We start from the raw sequence: 20,027 nt of genomic DNA on the forward strand, positions 1-20,027 counted from the left end.
CCTTTCCTACGTCATAGACCCCTACCATTAACCAAGGGATCCATAGAACAGAACAGGATCACAAGAGATTCTGCAGATGCTGGAAATCCAGAGCAACACAGACACGCAATGCTGGAGGAACTTAGCAGGCCAAGCAGCATCTATGGAGAGAAATAAATAGCTGACATTTCAGGCTAAGACTCTTTAGCAGTCCACATGAATGGATTCGGCTCGAAACTCCAACTATTTATTTAATTATACATGGGCGTAATTGAGCAGAGGCTTTTTGGGATCTATCCTTAAGTTTCAAAAAATAATTAATAAATCTCGCTTCAGACACTTCTGGCCAACGACTGCAGCCTCTCCACACTTGGTGGGCTGAAGGGCCTGTTTCAGTGCTGTACTCCCTGACTCTGCAGTGCTAATGGAAATGTGCAGGGAATCACTTGTTCAGGCAACGGATTAGGTGAAGAAACTTTGAAATGGGCTGTGTTCTTAATAGGAGGCAATTCCAATGCAAAAAAATGCAAAAGGCTGCAAAGCAGCAGACACAGCCCAGCCCATCAGACATAGAGCACTCCCAACCACTGACAACAACTTCCTGAGATGCTGCGTCAAGAAGGTGGCATCTACCATCATGGGCCACCACCATCCAGGGCACACACTCCTCTTGCTGCTACTGACAGAAAGGAGACACCAGCAGCTGCAAAGTTCTAAATTTATTATCAAAGTACTTATATGTCACTATTACTACCTTGAGATTCATTTTCTTTCAGGAACTTACAGGGAAATGAAGAAATACAAGAGAATTTATGGAAAACTGTACCTAAACGAGACAAACAAACAACGATGTGCAAAGGAGGACAAATTCTGCAAATAGAAAATAATTTAAAAAATAATAATACTGAGAACATGAGTTGTAAAATCCTTGAAAGTGTTGATTCCATAGGTCGTGGAATCAGTTCAAGTTTGTGTTTCCTGAGCTGATCTGCACAACCCAAACTTTACCTCAGTAATGGAGCACCTCTGACCACCTCTTACACTACCATAGACTTAATTCCTCATCGATTTTGCATTTACATCTTGTTTTGCACAATCTTTTTCTTCATGGCCTTGTACAACTTATGTATAATTTATGTTCCGGGCATTATCTGCATTTGTGTGCCTGTCGTGCTGTTGTAAGCAAATTATTCATTGTACCAGTAACCCCTGTACTTAGCACATAAACATAAATTTAATTTGAGTCACTGGGACAGATAAACAACCTTGTGGCTTTACTAGACATGTAACGTAAGACCATAAGACATAGGAGCAGAATTAGGCCATCTGGCCCATCAAGTCTGCTCCGCCATTCAATCATGGCTGATCCGTCTTTTTTCTCCTCCTCAACCCCATTTCCCAGCTTTCTCCCTGTAACATCTGATGCCATGTCCAATCAAGAACCTATCAATCTCTGCCTTAAATGCACCCAACAACCTGGCCTCCACAATTACATGTGGCAACAAATTCCAGAAATTCACCAGCCTTTGGCTAACGAAATTTGTCCACATCTCTGTTTTGAAAGGGCATGCCTGTATCCTGAGGCTGTGCCCTCTTGTCCTAGACTCTCCCACGATGGGAAACATCCTTACGACCTCTACCCTGTCTAGGCCTTTCAACATTCGAAAGGTTTCAATGAGATCCCCCTCATCCTTCTGAATTCCAGCGAATACAGACCCAGAGCCATCAAACGTTCTTGTATGATAAACCTTTCATTCCTGGAATCATCCTCCTCTGGACCCTTCCCAATGACAGCACATCTTTTCGAAGATGAGGAGCCTAAAACTGGTCACAATACTCAAGGTGAGGCCTCACCAGAGCCTTACTAAGCCTCAGAATCACATCTTTGCGCTTGTATCCTAGACCTCTTGAAATGAATGCTAACACGGCACTTGCCTTCCCCACCACCGACTCGACTGCAAGATAATTTTCCGGGTGTTCCACACAAGGGTTCCCAATAGACACCACCGCTCAGCGTAATGGATATTGGTTCATCAATGGAGCGTGAAAGGTGTGAAGATGGTTCTTTTTTTTTTATCTACGTGTCTCCTGGGCTATCAAGGAAACCTACATCCGAAGGATGCTTTCCTCATTCTCAATCACAAACTAGAGAAAATCCACAGATGCTGGAAACCCAAGCAGCACACTCAAAACGCTAGGCAGGCCAGGCAGCATCTATAGAAAATAATACAGTCGACATTTCGGGCCGAGACCCTTCAGCAGGACTGAAGAAGAAAGATGAGGAGTAGACTTAAAAGGTGGGGGAGTGGGGGAGAGAAACACAAGGTGATGAATGAAACCAGGAGGGGGAGGGGTGAAGTAAAGAGCTGGGAAGCTGACTGATGAAATAGATACAGGGCTGGAGAAGGGGGAGTCAAACAGAAGGCCACGGAAGAAAGAAAAGGGGGGAGGAGCACTAGAGATGGGCAGACAAGGAGATAAAGTGAGAGAGGGAAGAGGGGTTGGGGAATGGTGAAGGAGGGGGAGTAGGTGGCCATTACTGGAAGTTCAAGAAATTGATGTTCATGCCATCAAGTTGGAGGCTACCCAGACAGAATATAAGGTGTTGCTCCCCCAACCTGAATGTGGCCTCATCATGACTCTGGAGGAGGATATCATTGGACATATCTGTACTGTATGAGTCCATCATTAATCAACTTCCTATCTCTTTACTTCACCCCTCCCACTCTCAGTTACACCTATCACCTTGTGTTTCTCTCTCCCTTCCCCCACCTTTTAAATATACTCCTCAACTTTTTTTCTCCAGTCTGCTGAGGGGTCTCAGCTCGAAATGTTGACTGTACTCTTTTGCATAAATGCTGCCTAGCCTGCTGAGTTCCTCCAGCATTTTGTGTGTGTTGCTTTTCTCTTTCCTATTGTTTATGCATTCCAGTTTAGATGGGCATGGGCAAGTTGGGCCAAAGAGCCTGTTTCTGCGCTGTATTACTCCATAAGACCATAGGACATAGGAGCAGAATTAGGATATTTGGTCCATTGAGTCTGCTCCGCCATTCAATCATGTCTGATTCATAATTCCTCTGAACCCCATTCTCCCGCCTTCTGCTCATAACTTTTGACATCCTGACTAATCAGAAACCTATCAAACTCTGCTTTAAATATACCCAATCACTTGGCCTCCACAGATTCATGACCCTCTGACAACTATTACCTAGCTATTGTGTTTATTAGTGAAATCATTATCAATTATTTCATTGATAAGGAATTAGTGCTGTTTCTTGTTCAATTGCTTTCTTATCAAGGTCTGTAAGTACGATCAATATTTACAGACATCAGACAGTAAGTATGACTGGTAGATTATTTAAAGATATGATCTCTTCCTGACTGGTGCCAATTTTCCAGTAACATTCCCTGGGGATCAAAGTGGTGAGGAATCAGCTCTCCTCTGATACTATTATGGGATTCCAGGAAAGCAAAGTGCCTGAGGTTACCATTTTGAAGTAAATCAAGACTGATGCGGGCTTTGATTTTCCACAAATGGTGCTTGAGCTGGTAATTTTTTTTCCAAGCAGCACACATTTTTTTTCTTGTATTTTTCGTAAGATGGTAAGACATAGGAGTACAGTTGGGTAATTCTGTCCATCAAGTTTGCTTCATGGCTAATTTTTTTATCCCTCTTGATCCCATTCTCCAGTTTTCTCCCTGTAATACTTGACCGCCTGCGTAATCAAGAATCTAACAAGCTCCACTTTTAATATACCCAGAGCACTCATTGCCACCGATGGCTGTGGAGGCCAAGTCACTGGGGATTCTTAAATTGGAGTTTGAAAGATTCTTGATTAGTAAGGGGAACCAAAGGTTATGTGGAGAAGGCAGGAGAACTGGGTTGAGAAGGATGATAAACCAGCCATGATGGAATGATGGAGCAGACTCAATGGGCTGAATGGCCTAATTCTGCTCCACTATTTTATGGTCTTATGATCTTGTGGTCAAAACCAAAGCCGATTTCACCTGTTTTCCTGTTCTCCTTCTTTCCTTGGACCCAACATTCTCTCTCACACATGTCCACATACTGTATTCCTCTTTGATTCTTTCTTCCACTAACCCTCACTTGGGGAACTTTACACTGGCCAATTACCTCACCAGCATGTTGTGGGGCTGTGGGAAGAAAGTGGGCCATCTGGGAGGGAGAAGCACACTTAGCCATAAACAGAAGAGTGAACTCTGCATAGACAGCACCTAGGGTAAGGACCGCATTCGTTATCTTGGTGTGATTACTAACTGTTCTGTCGCCATGCCAGCCATTCACAATGGGGTTTGCTGCATGAATCAATAAGATTTTCAGAAATGCATCAAATAGGACAAACTTGCGTTGTTTCCTCCAGAGCCGTGGAGGCTGAGGGGAGATCTGATGGAGGTTTATAAGATTACAAGAGTCAGAGATAGACAGACAGAATCTTTTTCCAAGGGCAAAAACGTCTAATACCCGAGGGCATGCTTTAAAGGTGAGAGGGGGTAGGTTCAAAAGAGATATGTAGGGCTCGTTTCTTTTAAACACAGGGAGCAGTGGGTGCCAGGAATGTGTTACCTTGGTTTGAGGTAGAGGAAGATATATTAGGGCAGGGGTTTCTACCCCCTTTTTTGCATGGACCCCTTCCATTATCCGAGGGATCCATGCACCCCAGGTTGGAAACCCTTACATGACGAACTTTTGAGAGACATTTAGACAGGCATACGAATGTGAGTAAATTGGATGGATAGGAACATTATGTAGGCAGGAGGGATAGTTGGCCATTTACTAAATGTACTTTGTCTTTTACAATTTGGTTTAACAAGCTGGTTCAGTGAATACAACAGAATCCCTTGGAATGCATTCACACTCTCCCCCTCTGTCTCTCTCACCTGCATTATGTCAGCCTTAACAGAGAGATTTCCTGGAGTGTGTCGCTATGTTCAACACTTGGAATCTGTCCACACCTACAGGCTCCTTAAAGTGTTCGTGCCTAATGTGGGATTTCCTGGATCTGGTGTGAGTTGGGATTTCTGGACTGCACATTTTCAATGCTGTTTGCAGTTTTTGTCAACATTTGCAGTGGGCGTTCCGAAAATGTGCAAAGTGGGATTTTCTGCAAGTGGAAACTACAAGTAGGTGATGTATGTATTAGAAGTGGGGTTCCTGGTAAGTTACAAGTATTTTCCATTGGATATTTTATTCTTACCTTGGGATTACAGGTACTGAAAACATTAAGCTTTGCGGTATCCCACACTACAATGTGCCAGCATTTGCAGTGGAATTATTTTGAATGTTAATATTCACAGTGGAATTCCAGGAGATAGAGACAGTGGAAAATTCCTTAGACAGCTAATGGAATTCAGCATGTCTCCTTTGACACTCACTAACATCTACAGAAGCACCATGGGAAGCATGTATCTAGATACATCACAGTTCAGTAAGGCAGCTGCTCTGCCCGAGACTGCGAGGAACTGCAGAGAGACGTGGACGCAGTTCAGCACCTCACAGACACCAGCTTTCCCTCTATGAACTTGACCTAGACTACAAGGACATGTTTAGCACAGCTTTGTGGGCCAAAGGGCATGTTTTGTGCTGTAGGTTTCTTATGTTCTATGGTTCTATGTTTCTCAATGTCTGAGTAAAACAAACAACATAATCAAAGACCCCTCCCCCCCCCACCGACATTCTCCCTTCTGCCCTCTTCCCTCAGGTAGCAGATACAGAAGCCCAAAAGCATATCCCACTAGCCTCAAACAAGGCATCATCACTTCAGGAGACCAGTCCTGTGTCAAGCGTCTAGGTGGCATTACAAAAAAAGCACAGCAGTGCCTCTACTTTCTTAGAAGTTTGTGAAGACTCGGCATGTCATCTAAAACTTTGGCAAACAGCGATAGATGCAGAAAAGAGACTATGCTGACTGGCTGCATCACACCATGGTATGAAAACACAAATGCCTTTGGACATAAAAGGCTACAAAAAGTAGCGAATATGGCCCAGTCCATCATGGGTAACGCCCTCCCCACCATTTAGCACATCTACAAGGAGCACTGTCACAGGAAAGTAACATCCAATATCAAGGACTCCCACCATCCAGGCCATGCTCTACTCTTGCTATTGCCATCGGGAATGAGGTTAAAGGCATCCATTAGCCTTGCGAAACCATGGATCTGCGCCTGGAAAGTCTTCACTCTCCAGGGCGCAGGCCTGGGCAAGGTTGTATGGAAGACTGGCATTTGCCCATGCTGCAAGTCTCCCCTCTCCATGACACCGATGTTGTCCAAGGGAAGGGCTTTAGGACCCATACGGATTGGCACCAGTGTCGTTGCAGAGCAATGTGTGATTAAGTGCCTTGCTCAAGAACACAACATATTCCTTCGACTGGGGCTCGAACTCATGACCTTCAGGTCGCTAGTCCAATGCCTTAACCACTTGGCCATGGGAATGAGGTATAGGAGCCTTATTATTATTTTGCTTTTTTTTCTTTTGTTCTTTCCACAGCTTGTTGTCTTTTGCACTTTGGTTGTTGGTCCATCTTTTTATGTGCGGTCTTTCATTGATTCTATTTTGTTTCTTTGTATTTACTGTGAATGCATGCATAACGTAGTGGTTAGCACAACTCTTTACAGTGCCACTGACACGGGCTCATTTGCCGCTGCTGCCTGTATGGAGTATGTACATTCCCCCATGACCACGTGGGCTTCACCCAGGTGGCCCAGTTTCCTCCCACATACCAAAGATGAGTGGGTTAGTAGATCAATTGATCACCTGGGTGTAAGTGCATGGCACGGGATTTTGGGCCGGAAGGTTCAAAAGGTTCAAAAATTCACTTATATCAAAGTATGTATGCAGTATACAACTCTGAGACTTGTCTCCAGATAGCCATGAAACAAAGAACACCATGTCGTTGAAAGAAAAACATCAAACCCACCCCACCAACACACACACACACACACACACACACACACACACACACACACACAAAAAGAATGGCAACATGATCATCAACCCCAACCCTCAGTGCCCCCCACAAAAAAATTACAAAATGCTCCAAGCACCCCTCGCACAAAAAAACTAACAAATCGCATGGCAAAGAGAAAGAGTGGGCGAAACACAGAATATAAAAATCATAAGAATGAAAAAGACCACAGTCCATAGTCCAATCCATAAATGCAGAAAATCCTCGGACAGCATCGAGACAGAATGAGGTTCCACTGGAATGCAAAGGCCTACCCTCTGGCAACAGAAAGTGATAGGCTGTAACACAGACTTCTCTGGCAGCAGAGAGATCCGTTCCAGCAGCGATCAAAAGGCAGGCAGTCAGCTCTGAACCCTCGCTCGCCGTCCACATTCATCTCGACCTTCGAACCTTCCTTTACGCTTTAATCAGCAAAATGGAGTCGATCTTCAGCTCGCGCCCCATCTCTGAGCTTCTTTGCCTCGAGGTCGCTCAAGCTCGCACTCGCTTATTGGACTGTCTCAGAGACAGCAAAGTGCTTGATGATTGAAATGGTCTCCAAACTGTAAACCGTATGCTCTAACAGGTCCAGAAACACATATAAAATGCAAAGCAGATGTACTGTAAAAGAAGTGAAATAAAGAGTGTTGTGGACTATCTGGAAGATGTCTTCCGAGGGGATGTTGGATGCTGGCACCACCTTGACCGTTACCTTGCTGCATCTCCAAAGATAAAGACCTACCCAGCCTGGACATTAGGCTGGGATGGTAGTGTAGAGGCTAGCACAACACTTTACAGTCCAAGTGACCCAGGTTCAATTCCCGTGGCTGCCAGTGAAGAGTTTGAACGTTCTCCCTTTGACCACGCGGGTTTCTTCTGGGTGCTCCAGTTATACCTGTTGGTAGGTTAATTGATCATGCTAAATTGTCCGGTGATTTAATCGGGGGGTTTGCTGGACAGCGTGACTTAAAGTGCCAGAGAGCCTATTCTGCACTGTATCTGAATAAAAAAATAAATAAATAAAACAAATCTCAGGGTCATATATGATGACAAATACAGTAGTACAGCGGTCCCCAACCACCGGGCCGTGGACCGGTACCGGGCCGCAAGGCATGTGCCACCGGGCCGCAAGGAAACGATATGATTTGGTGATATGAGTCAGCTGCACCTTTCCTCATTCCCTGTCACGCGCACTGTTGAGCTTGAATGCATGCGAGGTCATTACCTGCGCATCATCCATGTCAGCGTGGGAATGAGATTAACTCCTCGAGCTTGCAAATGATGGTGGGCTGAAATGTATGTTTGACATAACATCTCTGCCGGCATTCTGGATCAAAGTCAAGGCTGAATATCCTGAGATAGCCACGAAAGCACTGAAAACGTGCTTCCATTTCCAACATATCTCTGCAGTGAATGCAACGAAAACTAAATTGCGGAATAGACTGGACATAAGGAACCCCCTTCAAGTATCGCTGTCTCCCATCACCCCTCGATGGGGCCGTCTTGTTGCAGGGAAACAAGCCCAGGGCTCTCACTGATTCAGCGATATTGGTGAGTTGCAATGATTTTATATGTTCATATGGGGAAAATATATGCTGTGTGTTTAATATCCAAACGTTACTTAAAATGTTATGATGCTATTGACTTATAAGTGACTTATATAACCATGTAACAATTACAGCACGGAAACAGGGGATCTCGGCCCTTCTAGTCCATGTTGAACGCTTACTCTCACCTATTCCCACCGACCCGCACTCAGCCCATAACCCTCCATTCCTTTCTTGTCCATATACCTATCCAATTTTTCTTTAAATGATAATATCGAACCTGCCTCTACCACTTCTACTGGAAGAGGAGAGGAGAAGATGGCCGCGCGCGCAGCCCTCCAGTGAAAAATGATATTGTTTCTGTTAAATAGGGGTCGTGGACAATTCTGATTTGATGGAGACAGATGTGAAAGCACAGAAGAACATCTGGACAAATTTCTGAAATGCCTGGTTCACCGCTGTTGTTACTGCGTGATTGAGAATCTCCGGAGGGTAGGTCCCAAAATCCCCATCTTTGCCTGCTGCTGGCGACCGAGGCTGAGGTCAAACCTTTCGGCAGAGATGGCGCTCGGTACTCGGTGTCGGAGGGCTGATCGAAGCTCGAAGTTTTCGGACGACTCAGAGTCGGACTGTGGTCGGGCATGGCAGGGAGAGTTTTCTTCCTTCTCCCGTCTGCGTGAGATGTGGGACTTTCGAGAAACTTTGAACTTTTTTACTGTGCCATGGCCTGTTCTTCATCAAGTTATGGTATTGTTGCACTGTTGTAACTATATGTTATAATTATGTGGTTTTGTTAGTTTTTCAGTCTTGGTCTGTCCTGTGTTTTTGTGATATCACACCTGACAAATATTGTATCATTTCTTAATGCATGCATTACTAAATGACAATAAAAGAGGATTATGTGTCGTCATAATCTAATCTAATCTAATCTAAATTCGTTCAACACTTACTTCAAACTCCCCTGTCCTCCCCTGATAATTGACTTATCAATGTATTCATGCGAGGAAAATATGCGCTGTGTGTTTAATATTAAATTTGTTAGATAAACCCTTTTAGAAACAAAATTGAGTGTATTAGCCACTTATCACCTATATTGCAGTCGTGAATAACACCACCCCCCCCACCCTCGTCCGGACAGAATCGCCAAAAACAATTTGTAGGAAAAAAATTGGCATGTACATGCATGCGCGCTGGTGCCTGCGCAAGGCTTCATGGTCATGGTAGTCTTTCTCGGGGTAAACACAACGTATTTGACTGCTACTCTTGTCCGTTGGCAACCCTACCTCCACCCCTGTCGGACGGTCTGCAAGAATATTGTCAATAATAAACCGGTCCACAGTGCAAAGAAGGTTGGGAACCCTTGAGATAGTACACAGAAGTCTTAAATTCATATATATAGCTAGGATGCCTAAGACTTTTACACAGTACTGTAGTTGAAAATGTGGAAGGTAAAGCAAGTTTGTGAATCTGGCAGGAGCAAAGGAAATGGTGAGGGTGGAGTGCTACAGGATGGGTGTGGGACAGGTGGCAGAGAAGGAGTGCCAGGGGCAGGGGATTGGCGTGGGTGCAGACACACCCTGTGCTGAGACACCAGACAAGGTCAGTTGATTCCAAGTAATTGGTTTATTGAACATTACAGAATGTCTCTCTGGTACTTCCCACTCCCTCCCCTCTCCCTTCTCCTTTTCGCAACCAAAATTCCCCTCTTCATGTCCCCTTCCCACTCTCTGTCCACAACGGAGACCCATATTAGAATCAGGGTGTGGGCATGTGGCCAAGTGGTTAAGGCATTGGGCTAGCGACCTGAAGGTCATGAGTTTGAGCCCCAGGTGAGGGAATGCGTTGTGTTCTTGGGCAAGGCACTTAATCACACATTGCTCTGCGACGACACTGGTGCCAAGCTGTATGGGTCCTAATGCCCTTCCCTTGGACAACAATGGTGTCATGGAGAGGGGAGACTTGCAGCATGGGCAACTGCTGGTCTTCCATACAACCTTGCCCAGGCCTGCGCCCTGGAGAGTGAAGACTTTCCAGGTGCAGATCCATGGTCTCGCAAGACTAACGGATGCCTTTATTAGAATCAGGTTTATCATCACTTGCATATGTCATGAAATTTGTTTTTTTTGGCAGCAGTACAGTGCAATACATATAATAACTATAGTACTGTGCTGAACTCCTAGACACCCTGGCTATATATAGGACTTCTGCACAGCACACATGTGCTTTGAACTTTGATGGACAGCTTATAACAAAATAGACTATTGAACAGTATTCTGGTAAAATTCAAAGATTCAAAGGTTCAAAAAACTTTATGGTCATTCTAACCATACATCAGCTCTGCAGGGCAGAATGAGACAGCGTTTCCCAGGAACAGTGCAATCATAACATAACAAACACAACACTAAATAATAAACATAACAATAAATAGTAAAACACAACAACCACATGTCAGTTAAAAGCAAGTTATAAGTGTCCAGTGCAAGTTAAAAGTGTCCAAAGCAGAGTCAGGTGGAGCAGCTATTTAGCAGTCTGACTGCCTGTGGGAGGAAGCTGTTTAGTAGCCTTGTGGTTTTAGTTTTGATGCTCCTGTAACGTTTGCCTGATGGCAGAAGAACAAACAGTTCATGGAGAGGGTGTGAGGGGTCTTTAATGATGTACCGTGTCTTCTGGAGGCATCGACTCTAAAACAGGTCTTGAACAGAAGGTAGGGAGACCCCAATAACCTTCTCTGCTCCCCTAACCATCCTCTGCAAGGCTTTTTTGTCGACAGCACTATAAGATGGAGTTCTGACCTCTCAATCTAACTCAACGTCCTTTCACCATATTGTCTTCATTTTCTCTGTAGACATCACACTTTATTCTGCATTGTGCTATTGTTTTCCCCTGTACTACTTCAATGCACTGTTTAATAAAACGATCTTTATGGACGGCTTGCAAAGTTCATTACTGTATCTTGTACTTGCAACAACGATAAACCAATTTATCAAACAGAAATGGTAACAGTGAACAGTGCACTGCTGAAACGCAGTGGGTCACGCGGCCTCAGTTGGGGGATTTGTCCATGTTCTGGTTGAACATCCCTTTGTACAGTTTGTTATCCTTAACACATTGGTTCAGTGTTTTATTGGTTCTATTATGGTTTATTTATTGAATATACCTGCAAGAAAATTAATCTCAGGGTTGTATATGGTGACATTTATGTACTTTGATAATAAATTTAGTCTGAACTTTGACATCCTGCATCTTTGCGTCCTGGTGGCAGATTCCGACCTGAAACATTGACAGGTCCTATCTGCTTGACCTACTGAGTTCTTGTTTGTCGATCCAGACTCCAACACTGCAGTTCTTTGAGGCTCCATAACAGAAGCTGGAGTCAGCCACTCAGCCCTTCGAGCCTAGTCCGGCATTTAATATGATCACGGTTGATCATAAAAATTTACCCTCCTATTCTTGGTTTCTCCCCATACCCATGTATCCTTCTCGTCCTAAGGACAACATCGAACTCCTTGTTGAATATATTTGTTTCAGAGATTGAAAATTTCTCAGGTTAATCACCTCATAAATTTCTCCTCATATCAGTCTGGGATTGCAGACCTGGAATCCCAGTCACCAGGATCATCTGTCAGGCATCTAATCTGTCCAGTCCAGTTAGAACTTTGTAAACTTCAACAAGGTCCCCTCTCACCCTTCAAAACTCAAATCATTTTAACCAAATGAACCAATCTCTTCAGTCCTGTTACCATTTTGTAGACTTGGACGAGATCCCATTTCACCCTTCTAAATTCATATCATTTTAACCAACTGAACTAGTTTCTTCTCATCTATCAGTCCTGCCAACCCAGAAATCAGTATGGTGTACCTTCGCCAAACTTCCTCTATAGCAAGTTCAGCACTGAAATTGCCATTACAAAGAAGGCATGATAGCATCTCTAATTTCTTAGAGATTGGCGCAGATTAGGCATGTCATCTAAAACTTTGACGAACTTTTACAGATGCACAGTGGAGAGTTATCAAAGTGGTTGCATTGCAGCCTAGAATGGAAACACCATCGCCTAATAATGGAAAAGTCTACAGAAGGTGATGGATATAGCCTAGAACATCACAGGCAAAGCCCTCCCCATAACTGAGTGAATCTGCAAGGAGTGCTGTAACAAGAAGGCAGCATCCATCATCAAGGTCGCCCACTATTCAGGCCATACTTTCGTTTTGTTGCAGGAAGTATAGGAGTTTTAGGACCCACTCCACAACATTCAGAAACAGTTGGTTCCTTCAGGTTGTTATACCTGGGGTTAGTAGTGATGATCAGCACCCTCCACCTATTAAATGCCACCAACGGCATGCACCTCAAATAGCCTCTGACAACCGAGTCCAGTTCCTGGCCTTCACGTGTGGCTTAGCTACTAAGCCCGGTGGAACTGTTTTTACTGACAGGAGAAGGAGCAAAGGTGGGTTACTGGCACATTAAAACCAGTCACGTAGGGCAGATGGGGTTCATCAGCTGTGGTTAGCAGCTCATCTAGGAAAAGGAAAACTTCGATCTCAAACCTCCGCTGCCTTGCATCCATACCCACTCATTGGGAAGGCTTCAGGAGTAAACCCTGAGGGAAAAATCCATAACTGGAGTCCTGAAGGCAGTTCTACATTTTTCAAAACTGACTGGCACCTCCTGCGATGCCTCTGGTGCCAAAATGTATTCATCTCTGCCATTCCTTTGGGTTCATCGGGTGCATGGCAAGGGAGAGCTTGCTACGTGGGTGACAGCTTGCTCTCCATATTGTATTGCCCTGGCTTGCATACCTAGACAGCTAGGACACAGTATCCATGGTCGACCCTGACCGACGGAGGTCTACTAATATTACCCTACAGCCATCAGGCTTCTGAACCAGCTATGCTACCATGCTGCCCTTTATTAAGATTTAGTTTACTTTGTCATAGTGTTTGGTACAGATATTGTGAGCTGAAATGCCTGTTCCTGAGTTGTGCTGTATTGTTTTGTCTTCTATGTTCCTTTCAATCTGTCCAAATCAACCTGGAACTCAACTGCATAGTCTTTAAGGCTCATTCTCCCACCTGCTTTGTAACACCTGGAAGCTTGGAAACATCACATTCATTATCATTACTATGTATGGTGAATAGCTGGGCTCTTAGCACTGTTGCCAGTCAGTGTCTGTCCCTTGTAAGATCTATTTATTCCTGCACTTTGCCTCGTCAGCCAAGAACTTCAGTATCTATCTCAGTACTTACCAACCAATTGTATTACGTAAGATCTTATCAAAAGCTTTCTAAAAGTCTAAACACACCATTCTACAAGTTAATGTTCACACTTGATGAATATTAGCCCTCACAGCAAAATTTCTCAGCGTTGGTTAACATTTACGGTTCAACGGCCAGAATTGTAACACAGTTATTTTGGGGTTCCCAGGAATGCAACAGTGGAATTTTTTGCAGTGCCAATATTCACAATGAATATTCCAGAAATATTATTAGTAATGGAAATTGAATGGAGTAAGTCAATATTTACAATTGGATTTCCAAGCATGTGCTAATAGTCACTAAAATGTGTCATTATTTACACTAGTGATTTGGGACGAGATTTCAAGGTCTTTCTTGTTTATCTGCAACAGCACAGTTCATGGAGTATTTGTAATTTTAATAACTTTGCCTGAAGTGTGCCGGAAGGCATTTCCTAGAGTGTAAATTTACTTTTAAATTCCAGGGGTGTGTGTGATCATTCACAGGACTATTTCATGGGGAATTTAGATGTAGATATAACACCATCAAATAAAAGAATTTACTGTACAATCTCCTTGACTCTTTTATTAGCTGTTTTTGAAATGTATCAGTTATTAAATTAAGTGCTATGCCACAGTTGTTTTAAAAGCAGCTGTAAGGTCCCAAGATATTATCTGGTATGTTTTGCATTATGGAATTAATCTGATTTTGCATCAAGAATGTTGAAAGCGGGCTGGTGTTCATAAGATTTTATTATGCTTGAAATTATAATCTTGTTAAAATTACAGGAATATTATTAATAGATAGATGATAGATAGATAGATATACTTTATTGATCCCGAGGGAAATTAGGTTTCATTACAGCCGCACCAACCAAGAATAGAGCATAAATATAGCAATACAAAAACCACAATCAATCAAACAACAAAATGCAAACTGTGCCAGATGGAAAGTAAGTCCAGGACCAGCCTATTGGCTCAGGGTGTCTGACCCTCCACGGGAGGAGCTGCAAAATTCACTGGCCACAAGCAGGAACGACCTCCCGTGCCACACAGTGTCGTGTCTCGCTAGAATATGGCCGGAGTCCAACAGCAAAAAGTTCAATATCCGGTCTACAAACACGTTCCTCGATCGTAATATGACCCGGATTGCACCATATGTTGTTAACCAGAACAGTAAGCACCCAACTCCTTTACACTTACCGCCCTCAGTGCACATCCAGTCAGCCCGAACGGTCTGGAAGCCGTCCATGGAAAAGTTTTGATTGGTTAATAGAACATAGAATAGTACAGCACAGTACAGGCCCTATGGCCCACAATGTTGTGCCGACCCTCAAACCCTGCTTCCCATATAAGCCCCCACCTTAAATTCCTCCATATACCTGTCTAGTAGTCTCTTAAACTTCACTAGTGTATCTGCCTCCACCACTGACTCAGGCAGTGCATTCCATGCACCAACCACTCTGAGTAAAAAATTTTCCTCTAATATCCCCCTTGAACTTCCCACCCCTTACCTTAAAGCCATGTCCTCTCGTATTGAGCAGTGGTGCCCTGGGGAAGAGGCGCTGGCTATCCACTCTATCTATTCCTCTTATTATCTTGTACACCTCTATCATGTCTCCTCTCATCCTCCTTCTCTCCAAAGAGTAAAGCCCTAGCTCCCTTAATGCTTAAGGGTTAACGGTTAATGCTTGTAGTTTTGTGTGCAAAGCGTCCCTATATATCGTCACCGCCACCTTGGCAATGCCCAGGAAGAGGAACGCCTACAGGAAGTGGTGGATACAGCCCAGTCCGTCACAGGCAAAGTCCTCCCCACCATTGAGCACATTCACAAGGAGCACTGCCACATAAAGCAGCATCCATCATCAGGAACGCCCATCATCCAGCCCATGCTCTCTTCTCACTGCAGTCATCGGGCAGGAGGTACAGGAACCTCAAGTCCCACACCACCAGCTTCAGGAGCAGTTGTTACCCCTCCAGACGTCCCACCCTGCAAAAACTCATTTCAGGGAGGTAGCACCACCAATTTGCGGGAGACTTCCGGGAGAGGTGGGATGTCTGCAATAGAGTAGCTCCTTAGCAGCTAGCCAGCTAGTTTAAATAACGTTAGCTGTGCTAAGGAACGAATGACACCTGTTAAACTCACCTCAACATGTCTTTTACAGTCCTAACCCACCATGGACAATAGAAAAGTCACTGTTGCAAACAGCGCAGTGAGCAACACTGTCATTATTTTTGACCCCTATTAGGCAGGGGTACACTTTAGTGTAGTCTGGGGTGACGTACGTTTTATATTTTCTGTTTTTGGAACACTCTGCCACTCTGACTTTTTTTGGAACTCTCTCGCTCTTGCTCTCTCTCTGTCGCTCTCCTCTCTCATGCTCGCTCTCAAAAAAAAAAATCAATTTCCGGGACATTGTATATAATTTGCGGGCACCAGGGAGCCACTATTAATTTGCGGGAGACTCCCGGACCTTCCGGAAGAGGTGGGATGTCTGCCCCTCAACCATCAGGTTCCTGAACCAGTATGGATAACTTCACTCTTTACAACACTGAACTGATTCCACAACCTACAGGCTCACTTTCAAGGACTCTATAACTCAGGTTCTTAATATTATTTATATACTTCTGTTGTAGTTTGTCATCTTTTGCATATTGGTTGTTTGTCAGTGTTTATTATGTATAGCTTTTTTGTAAATTCTATTGTATGTTTTTATTTTTCTGCAAATACCTAAAAGAAAATAAATCTCAAGGCAGTACTGTATAAATAGACATATACATACTTTAATAATAAATTTATTTTGACTTTGACTTTTGATACGAATTTTTCCTTTTCTTTTTCATTCACTCACAGGGTGTGTCCCTCATTAACAACTTCTGTATTGGATTGGGTGTTTTTTACTGCTTTAGAACAGGAGGCTTTAGACCACCATGCAGCAAAGGACAGTAGGTTTTCCTCCATTAACAAATCAAGTGCATGATATTTTTTAATGACAATCCAGTGGTTTTCTAAATACCATTACAGGCACCAGATTGCTATTCCATTAAGTAATAGAGTAACTGCGTAGAACAGAAACACAAGAGATTCTGCAAATGCTGGAAACCTAGAGCAAGGACACACAAAATGCTGGAGGAACTCAGCAGGTCAGGCAGCATCTATGGAAAGGAGTGAACAGTCAACATTTTGGGCCAAGACCCTTCATCAAGTCCTGTATGGATAATGGCTGGGCTCACCTGTCTTGTAAAGACACTGCCCGGGAGGAAGCAATGCCAAACCACTTCTGTAGAAAAATTTGCTAAGATCATTGACCATGATCACCCACATCATATGGCACGGCACATAATGATGATGTCATATGAGATGACACATAATGATGATGATAATGATGATGACGCTGCAGAACTAAAAATTATTTTAAGTTATAAACATATTTAAGTTGTGCAGGTAAATAATGAGGCAGTGCTAAAAAATTCATGGACCATTCAGAAATCTGATGGTGAAGGGAGCAAGCTATTTCTGAATCACCAAGGGTGTGTCTTCAGGCTTCTATACCTCATCCTCATGGCAGAAGACAGCATACCCTGGATGGTGAGGCTCCTTATTGATGGTTGCACCTTCTTGATGCACCACATGTAGAAAATGCACTGGATGATTTTATACGGGTTTTGTACCTGAGGGAAATAGCTGAGTTTACAACCTCTGCAGCCTCCTCTCAGATGGTAGCAAGGAGAAGAGGGCATGCACTGGATGGTGAGGGTCTTCAGTGACAGAATCCAAGTCTTGAAGATGTCCTCGAAGATAGGGTTGTTTGTGTCGATAAAAGAGGAAGGTCTTCCGGTCATTGTATCAGAGATTTGACCTTCCTCAGAGTCAGAGGAAATCTTCAGTAAACCCAACATTTGAAGAAATCCTTTTGCAAGTACCATGGAACCCCTGACACAATGTGTCAGGAAATTCCAGTGTAAAAAAATGCACATTCCTGAAGAAAGGAAGTCACATCTCAGGAAGTCCAACTGTATCTATTGACAAATCCTTGGAAGTTCCACAGTAAATTATTTTTGCTTTTGTTCCTTACGGGATGAAGCATGATTAGTGGATACTCCGGTTCAGTAGGTTTTGACACAGCTGTTGATACATTCAGCATTCTTGCTGATGGCTGGGAGGATCCTGCTCACAACCACAGTCTGGAGCAGCCACTCAACCTGATCTCTGTGTAGGACATGGTAATATCGTGGTACGTGCATTGCTTTACAGCACCAGCAACTGGGGTTCAATTCTCACTGCTGTTTATAAGGAGTTTGTGGGCACTCTCCGTCACCATGTGTGTATCTTCTGGGTGCTCTGACTTCCTTCAACATTCCAAAGACGTACAGTTAGTAGGTTAAATGGTCACATGGATGTAATTGGTAGCATGGGCTCATTAGGCCTGAAGGGCCTGTTACCAGGCTGCATCTCTAAATTTCATCAAGTTCTTCAGAGAAACCGTTCAGGTCGTAAGGCAAAAGCATCTCCATTTCCCATCTGATGAATATCCCCTTGCACCTTTGGCATTTCGCCCATCTTCCTGTCCAGCGCTGACATTGTCATCTCACAGCTTGACCTCTGAACATTTCTTAATGCCATGACCTTCTGGAGCTCCAAGTTGGCAGCCATTTTAATTCAGCTTCCTCACTCCCAGGCTGACTGTACTCAGACTCCCCCACTTTCCAGGTGAGGCTGAACAAGAACTGGAGGAACAGCACCTTGCACTCCACCTGGATAGTCTACAATCTGACAACATGAGCACTGAATTCTCCATTTTCCGGTAAACTGTGCCCCCTCCATCCCCTTTCTCTTTTCTATTGGCCTATGCAGTTCCTTCTACACTTTCCCCAGTCCCCATTATCCTGTGTTTTCTCTATTGCCACTCACACACTCTGCCCGTCACCCACACACTGGGTCCCCTCCCCCTACTGTTCCCATCTGGCAGCATAATCAAAGACCCCACCCATCCCGGACATTCATTCTGCTTCCTTCTCCCATCGGGCAGAAGATACAAAAGCCAGAAGGCACTTACCACCAGATTAAAGAACAGCTTTGTAGATGCTGTCATAGACTACTAAATATTTTCCTAGTATAACAAGATTTATGTCAACCTGTCAGTCTTTAGGCCATGCAACTTGGGACTTGGGCTAATATTATTTTGTGCCTGTATGTGCTGGATCATAACTATATGTACTGGTGTGACTATATTGCACCTTGGCCCCAGAGGAATAATGTTTCATTTAGCTGAATACATGTGTATGGTTGAATGACAAAACTTGAACTTGGAATTGGACTTCTGACTTCACAATCACCTCATTATGATCTCACACCTTTTGCTTTACTTGTACTGTACTTGCTCTGCAGCAAGTACACTCTATTCTGCATTGTTATTCTACCTCAATGCATTGTGGAATGAACAGTATGCAAGCCAAGATTTTCACTGTATCTTGGTACATGTGACAATAATAAACCAATTCCCTTTCCAATCAGACCACCCACTTCCCCTGTTCGGCTCCACATTCCACCTTCCTTGCCTATCAGGTTCCACCATCTTCAGTCTTATATCACATCTACCTGTCACCTGCCAGCTTTTGTCACTACTCCAACTCTTCCCTCCCTGATCTACTCATCACCTTGCCTCGCCTGGATCCACCTATCATGCACCAGCTCTTGCTTTATCTACCTTCTTCTTTTCATATTGTCCATCTCACTGCTATCTTTCTGCTCACATGACGGGTCATGACTCAAAACATTGACTATCAGTTGCCCTCCACAGATGCAACCTGACCCATTGAGTTCTTCCAAGATTTTCCGGCATATGACATCTCTTCTTTCTCCTCTCAAACCTCATTGGAGGAATGAATGACCCTGTGCCGATATCCTATCGCAGACCAACATCCCTGGCATCAGGATCTAATTCTGCTCAGTTGGCTCCAAAGACGGTGTCCCAACGTTGCCAAGCCTAATTCCAGACTTTTGAGACAGAAATTCTACTCTGAGTAAATTCACGCCAGGAAATTTCAAGGATGTCACAGGTGAAATAGTTCAAGAGTGTTTCAAAGCCTTTGCCAATGTCTAGAATACACTTTCCTGGCATGCTTCAGTCTAGACAAGAGGGCCTTTCCTGAGATGAGCCATCTAGTGCAATTTTTGTGACAGCTTTAACGTTCACAATAATTTTTTTCTGGAGTGCATGGAGGCTTTGGTTGTGGTCCTCTGTCTAGGTCATAGTTTTTGCTGCGAATCTGGTCAAGTCTGTCTGGTTAAGTTTGGACTGAAT

The 20,027-nt window shown here is 43.9% G+C and overlaps 1 protein-coding gene and 1 long non-coding RNA gene across 3 annotated transcripts in view; one reads left to right on the plus strand and one right to left on the minus strand.

Annotated features, from left to right (window-relative positions):
• The window catches only part of LOC134345129 (uncharacterized), a 70,019-nt gene extending 66,370 nt beyond the window's left edge, over positions 1-3,649 (plus strand). Inside the window, exon 4 of the long non-coding RNA XR_010017614.1 lies at positions 756-3,649. This is a non-coding gene — a long non-coding RNA (uncharacterized LOC134345129). The remainder of the gene's footprint in view (positions 1-755) is intronic.
• Positions 1-20,027, minus strand: part of LOC134345127 (neprilysin-like) — a 310,672-nt gene that overhangs the window by 239,258 nt on the left and 51,387 nt on the right. The gene's annotated exons all lie outside the window — the stretch shown is intronic.

Source organism: Mobula hypostoma, chromosome 4 (genome assembly GCF_963921235.1).
Source record: "Mobula hypostoma chromosome 4, sMobHyp1.1, whole genome shotgun sequence".
NCBI classification, from domain to species: Eukaryota; Metazoa; Chordata; class Chondrichthyes; order Myliobatiformes; family Myliobatidae; genus Mobula; species Mobula hypostoma.